General features: G+C 37.5%; 1 long non-coding RNA gene across 1 annotated transcript; it reads right to left on the reverse strand.

Moving 5' to 3' along the window:
* Nucleotides 1–1,793: 1,793 nt before the first annotated feature.
* Nucleotides 1,794–5,953, reverse strand: LOC131400490 (uncharacterized). The gene is made up of 3 exons (XR_009217364.1): nucleotides 5,889–5,953; nucleotides 2,823–2,884; nucleotides 1,794–2,672 (listed from the first exon to the last, which is right to left on the reverse strand). It is a non-coding gene; the product is annotated as an uncharacterized LOC131400490 (long non-coding RNA).
* Nucleotides 5,954–6,196: the final 243 nt, after the last annotated feature.

Consider the following 6,196-nt stretch of genomic DNA (forward strand, 5'->3'; position numbering starts at 1 on the left):
CCCTTGATGGACATGTAGGCTGTTTCCAGTTTCTGCCTATTATGAATACAGCTGCTAAGGATACTCCATTACAAGTCTTTGTATGAATGTGTGCTTTCATTTCTCTTCGGGTAAATACCTATTAGTGGAACTGCTAGGTCATAGGAAAGGTGCATATTTAACTTTAAGGAACTGCCAAATCTTTTTCTAAAGTGAGTACACCATTTCCCCCTCCTATCAACAATATACAAGAGTTCCAGTTGCTCCACAGCCTCACCAACTGGAAGTGGGTGTTGTTCGAATTCAACCGTCATCTAGAAGGAAGGATTTGCCAAAGAGAAAATTCCCCTCTTCCTTCTTGACGTTGTGGGAGATCAAGATTTGGCCACCCTGAAATATATCTCTTTACCTTGATTATTTTCTCTGACGGACATTTGACCTCCCCCACTAACTGCCTAAAGAATTTGACATAGTAACTCCTTCTTGGAACAGATCTTCTATCTGATGGCTGTAATATAATGTAAAATAGATGTTACAATGGAAAAGGCACCAACAAGCCCATCTTATCGGAAGTTCTGTCTCTCAGGCCACATTCTCTGGATGGCCCTGCAAGGAGCTGCCAGACAAACATTTACATTTATAAGAGAAATCTCCATTTGTAAAGGTATCTCCCTCTCTGTTTTGAGAAGAGGGGGGATGGCCTCATTTCTAGAGACTTATCGATGTGGAAGGTGAGGCCTTAAATCTGCATAATAACCTTGCTCTTGTTTACTGTGCTTTAGTGGTAATCTCCTGTAACTGACTCCCCCCACCCCCAACATCCTCCTTTGTCATTGGCTGAACATGGTATTTAAGACGAGAATTTCTGCTATTGTGTTGAGAAACGCAGTGTCCCTGCTTTCTCCCATGTATACATGTTATTAAACTTGGTATTATTTTCTCCTGCTAACCTGTCTTGTTAATTATTTGGCCAGCCATAAGAACCTTAAGGAAAAGGGCAGAGGGAGATTCTCCCTCTTCCCCCGACAACGTCAACTTCCTCATTTGACTTTTAAGGCCTCAAGTGGCTCTCTGTGAACTCTTCAACCTCTTGTAGGTTTTGAAGACAAGTAACCTCTACCCAGAGAGGAACTAACCTGAACGAATTTGGAATTTTTGAAACTAAACAGAGGATGCATGAAAACATACATTAATTAGCCTCGCAGACATCATGAGAATCACTGAAACTCAAGTTACTTGATTGATTTATTTTAAATCTAATTTTGATTTATTTTAAATCTAATTTTATGAATAAATATTTAAGTACTATTTGTTCACAGAACCCAAAATTGACTAGATCTCTGGATACTAAACCTCTTATGTTAACTAAATCCCATTTGGAGAAGCCCTTTTCAGATTTATTAAATCTATTGCAAGGGAGGAGTAGAAATTTCTATTTCCAATACACTTAACTTTGGAAAGACCCTCCAAGCCTCACAAAAGATTTTGTAGGAGGAAGGAGCCCTCAGATTCACCTCTCCCCGGGGGATCTCAAACTCTGATGTGCATAAGAAGCAGCTAGAACTGGCAGACTGACCAGACTCAGAGACTGACTCTGTACGTCGGGACCCAGGAGTTTTCATTTTTAACAAGCCTCCACCTGATTCTCATGCTAGTTGTTTGAAGATCTCAGACCACAATTTGGGAAAAACTGATTTAATTTAACCCTTCTTAATGAAAAACCAATTTATAACAGAACAGTTAAGAGTCACGACAACAGAAAAAGAAAACTGATATCTTTCATTTTACTATTCTTGCAATCTCCTAGGTCCAGCTGCCTTGGAGAGAAAAAATTGTAGTACATTTTAAAAATAAATAAATAATAAAATCTATTTGCAAAACTTCTCCCATTGTACAGGTTCTCATTCTCAAGTTGTTAAAATTCATGATTTTTCTGAATGTCATACAGGGGTTAGTTTCCAAGAAGCATTGGTGTAGGTGTCAGAAATAGAATCTGGCGTTCAGGGCACAGTGGGAGAGCAGGGGCTGGGGCCACCCCGAAGCCTTTTGGAATCTGGTCCTGCCTCAAGACTGATGCCCATGAACCTACAACAAGCCTCTGCTTTGTCACACTTTTCATCTCAACAATGAATTATATTTTAAATTCTCCTCTAGAATTTCTCCTCTAGGAAATACAATGATTTCAAATGTGATATAAGGCAAACGTGAAGGTGAATTTTTCCTAGCATGTACTCTAGCCACTGAAAGCTGCCCTCTGCAATTAGGTTTCAGCAAAGCAATATGGCAGAGAATGGCTCTGCATGTGCCATCCTCATCTGCCCAAGGCGTGTTTAACTTAATGCTTCAGAGTTTTAAAATTATGATTGCTTATAAATTCATAAAATAGTTACTAAATAGACAAAATCTCTAGTTATTGGATGGTGTTTCTGTAGGAAGAGTTGAAACATAACTACTTTTTAACGGTGTTGACTCATTATATTTGACAAAACATTTACCAGAAAGAGACATGTAAATAGCAGCATGTATATGGGATGTGCTATTGTTTCCTTCTGAAAATTTGGAAGGAGATTCATTTTTGATTGTACCAATGGCTGATAGTCCCCGGGTGATGTATCCACTGATGTCTGCAGTCACCACGCAGCTGCTCCATTGTGTTAACAATGAACTTGGCTCCATTTGCTTGCTTTATTCTGCTGCAGAACACAAAATATATTATGCAATTATGCAGGTATCCCTCAAGTGAAAGAATGCGTGCATTCCAAAAGAGTGTGCTGTAAAGTAAATTTGGATTAAATGAATCTGACTTACCCATTGACTTCTATTCTAGAATCGGAAATACATACCACAGGGGTGGGAAAATTGGTCCTTGGATGTAATACATTTATACTTAATAATGCAGCAGCGCCTGTAATGAGACATATTCAAAGGGAAAACAATAACTCTCTGATAAAATATTAACAGTAATGCATTCGTACTGAATATGTCACATTATTTTAAAACCACTGCAAGTAGAACCATAAACCAGTGCCAAATTCTAGAAGCCTGATTGTCTGCTTCATATGTGGTTTCAAAGAGGCAATCAACTATTAAATTTCCACAGTTTACCAGCCTTAAAAAGCAAAATACTTCTAACTTTATGTCCAAAGTAATTATTTTACTGTTTTTGTCCCATTCTGGGATGGGAAGAGAGTATTAGCATCCTTCTACCCTTGAAAATTCCATCTTCTGGCTGGGGAAAATGGGGTGACCTAGATGCATTCACTCACTCATTCATTCATTCATTCATCTAAATGCCTGCTATGTCTCAGACATTCTGCTAGTTGCTGAGGTTAAGAAAATAAGATGCAGGGGCCAGCCCCGTGGCCTAGTGGTTAAGTTCAGCATGCTCCACTTCAGTGGCCTGGGTTTGGTTCCCAGGCACAGACCTATACCACTCGTCCGTGGTGATGCTGTGGCGGTGACCCATATACAAAATAGAGGAAGATGGGCACAGATGTTAGCTCAGGGTGAATCTTCCTCAAGCAAAAGAAGAGGAAGGCTGGCAACAGATGTTGGCTCATGGCGAATCTTTCTTAGCAAAAAAAAAAAAGAAAAGAAAAGAAGATGCAAAGTTTCTGTTTCTAGGGAGGACAACAAGAAAGCAGACAATTGCCCACAGTGCTCAGGTAGAGCTAAGCACAAGATGTTAGTGCAGTCTATAGGAAGAACACTTAACACAGCCCTCTGAAAAATGATGTCAGATTTGAACATTTAATACAAAATATCAAACTGGTGGCCCTATAGCTCAATCCAGCCTGAAAGTGAGTTTTATTTGGCCTACTTAGAGTTTAAAAAAAAAAAAAAAAAGAGTTAACATTTGTAAATTGGAAGATTTCACACACACACAAAAATCAGTTTTCTGGCTTTTCTTGAAATACCAAACTATCTGACAATGTCAGGCATGCATTTCCATGCAGCGATATTTGGCAGAATTGACTAGTAGCTATCCCTTTTTAGAAGGGCTTTAAGCTCACTAGCTAATAACAATCCCCACTACTACCTCTTGCTGCCCCAATGTTGGGAATAAGAATCAGTTGCTGCTTTTTTTTTTAATTGAGATATGATTGACATTGATCATCATGCTTGAATTGTTTTCTTGTAGTAGGAAACTTTCTCTGAACCTATGTCTTTATATAAAGGAGAGAAATGAAGGTAGACCAAGATTGTCACCTGTTTCAAGAAAACGGGAGTTAGCATATTACTTTTCTTGGCCTTCAGTCATTACATTAGAGTCCAAAACTCTTATTCTAAGGACCTCTAGGAATTAGCCAAATGGAGAATGAAGGAAGGAGGTAGGAAGAGTATAGGGGACAGCATGTGCAAGATTACGGCTGTGTGGCCAATGTATGGGACTGCAGATATTTTAGCATGGGTGGAGAGCGGGGATGTCTATAATGGAAAAGCAAGAGATGAGCCAGAAAGAAGTCTAAGCCAGTCCTTTTCCAGCACAAAACTCTGTGACTAACAGCTTTGAGGAAATGATTCCACAACAGCCCAAGCCTACTTCTTCATTTCAGACAGTGAACACAAAGACAAGCCCATATTACTACTTGATTTGTGTTCCAAACAGGATTGCCAGATAAAATACGGGACACCCAGTTCAGTGTGAATTTCAGATAAACAATGAATAATTTTTTTTAGTATAAGTGTGTCCAAAATATTATACTAAAAAATTATTCATTGTTTATCTGAAATTCACACTGAACTGAGTGTCCTGTATTTTTATTTGCTAGGTCCTACCAGGGTGATTATTTCTATTTTTTCTAATTATTTCTATTTCTATGTTAAAACAAGGTTGCCAAGTTATTACTTTAAAATAAAGATGTCCTCAGAAACATCCCAAAATAAACCTTAGCGTGCTAGTGGAAAATTAACCAATTCTCCTTGTATTGGTCTGCTTTTCATCATACGTTGCCTTAGCCTTCTTTAGATATCTTAACTCTCATCCATCTTGCATTCAACACTGTGACATGGAGAAATTACCAAGGGAGTCTAGAAGCTATTGGTGACCTACATGGAGAAGGAAAACGTGGACAGGGGAGAATAAGATAAGAAGACTAAAACAAAAGACCAACTCTGAACTAGCCTCACACAGCCAGAGAGAGATTGCCACCTCCTGAAGATTTAGGGATCTAAACAAGAAATGATACCTGTAATTAGTTCACAAATTTGAAGAATTTAGTAAAACATTGTTTATATATTATTTACTCAAAACGTGATTTAGTTAAGCTGAAATAATTTTTTTCCTTACAATTTTCAAAGCCTTTTAAAATGAAGACAAAATCTGTATTCCATTAGGGAGTGATCATCAGGATGTGTTGTTAAGGAAAAACCAAGGAGTGATGGAAAGGGAAGAATATTTATATACAGCTCTATGCTTTTGTTTTCAAAAAGAAACAATGGTAACCTGTAGGGGAGGGACGGGCAATGATGAAAGCTGATCTTTCTGAATATATCTTATTTCATAGATTTGACGCTGGAAAGATGCAAATGATTTACATAATTTAAAAAATTAAATCAAGAAGAAAAAAATGCACTCCTTAAATATAACAAAACAAATGAAACAAGTGAACCTGATGCACCTCAATTTTCTACCGTAATCACAGAGAATAATTTCAAGTGTCTTTAAAGCAATATTTTGGAGGTGAGACTTCTGGAAGAGCAGAGTGAGGACCTCTGTAAATCTGCACTTCCAAAGAAGCAATTAAAATAAAAGCAATAATTGTCAAAATGAACTTTTTTCAGAACTCTAGAAATTTACCAAAGGCTTACAACAATCTGAAGAGCATTCATTCAAGATAAACTACTGAACCTCAGTAAGTACAGTGAGTTTGTGACAGTTTAACTTGTCCTATTCCTATATAACTCACCCCAGCATCTATAGAACATTCCATCCATCGACAGTAAAATCCATATTCTTCTCAAGTGCACATGGAACATTCTATAAGGTAGACCATATGTTAGGTCATAATACAAGTCTCAATACATTTAAAAGGAGTGAAATCATATAAAGCACGTTCTCTAACAACAATGGAATGAAATTAGAAATCAATAGCTGAATAAAATTGGGAAATTCACAAATATGTGGAAATTAACACACTCCTAAATAACCGAGTCAAAGAAGAAATCAGAAAAGAAATTAGAAAATACTTTGAGATGAATGAAGACAAAAACACAA

The sequence above is a fragment of the Diceros bicornis genome, chromosome X (genome assembly GCF_020826845.1).
Source record: "Diceros bicornis minor isolate mBicDic1 chromosome X, mDicBic1.mat.cur, whole genome shotgun sequence".
Lineage (NCBI taxonomy): Eukaryota > Metazoa > Chordata > Mammalia > Perissodactyla > Rhinocerotidae > Diceros > Diceros bicornis.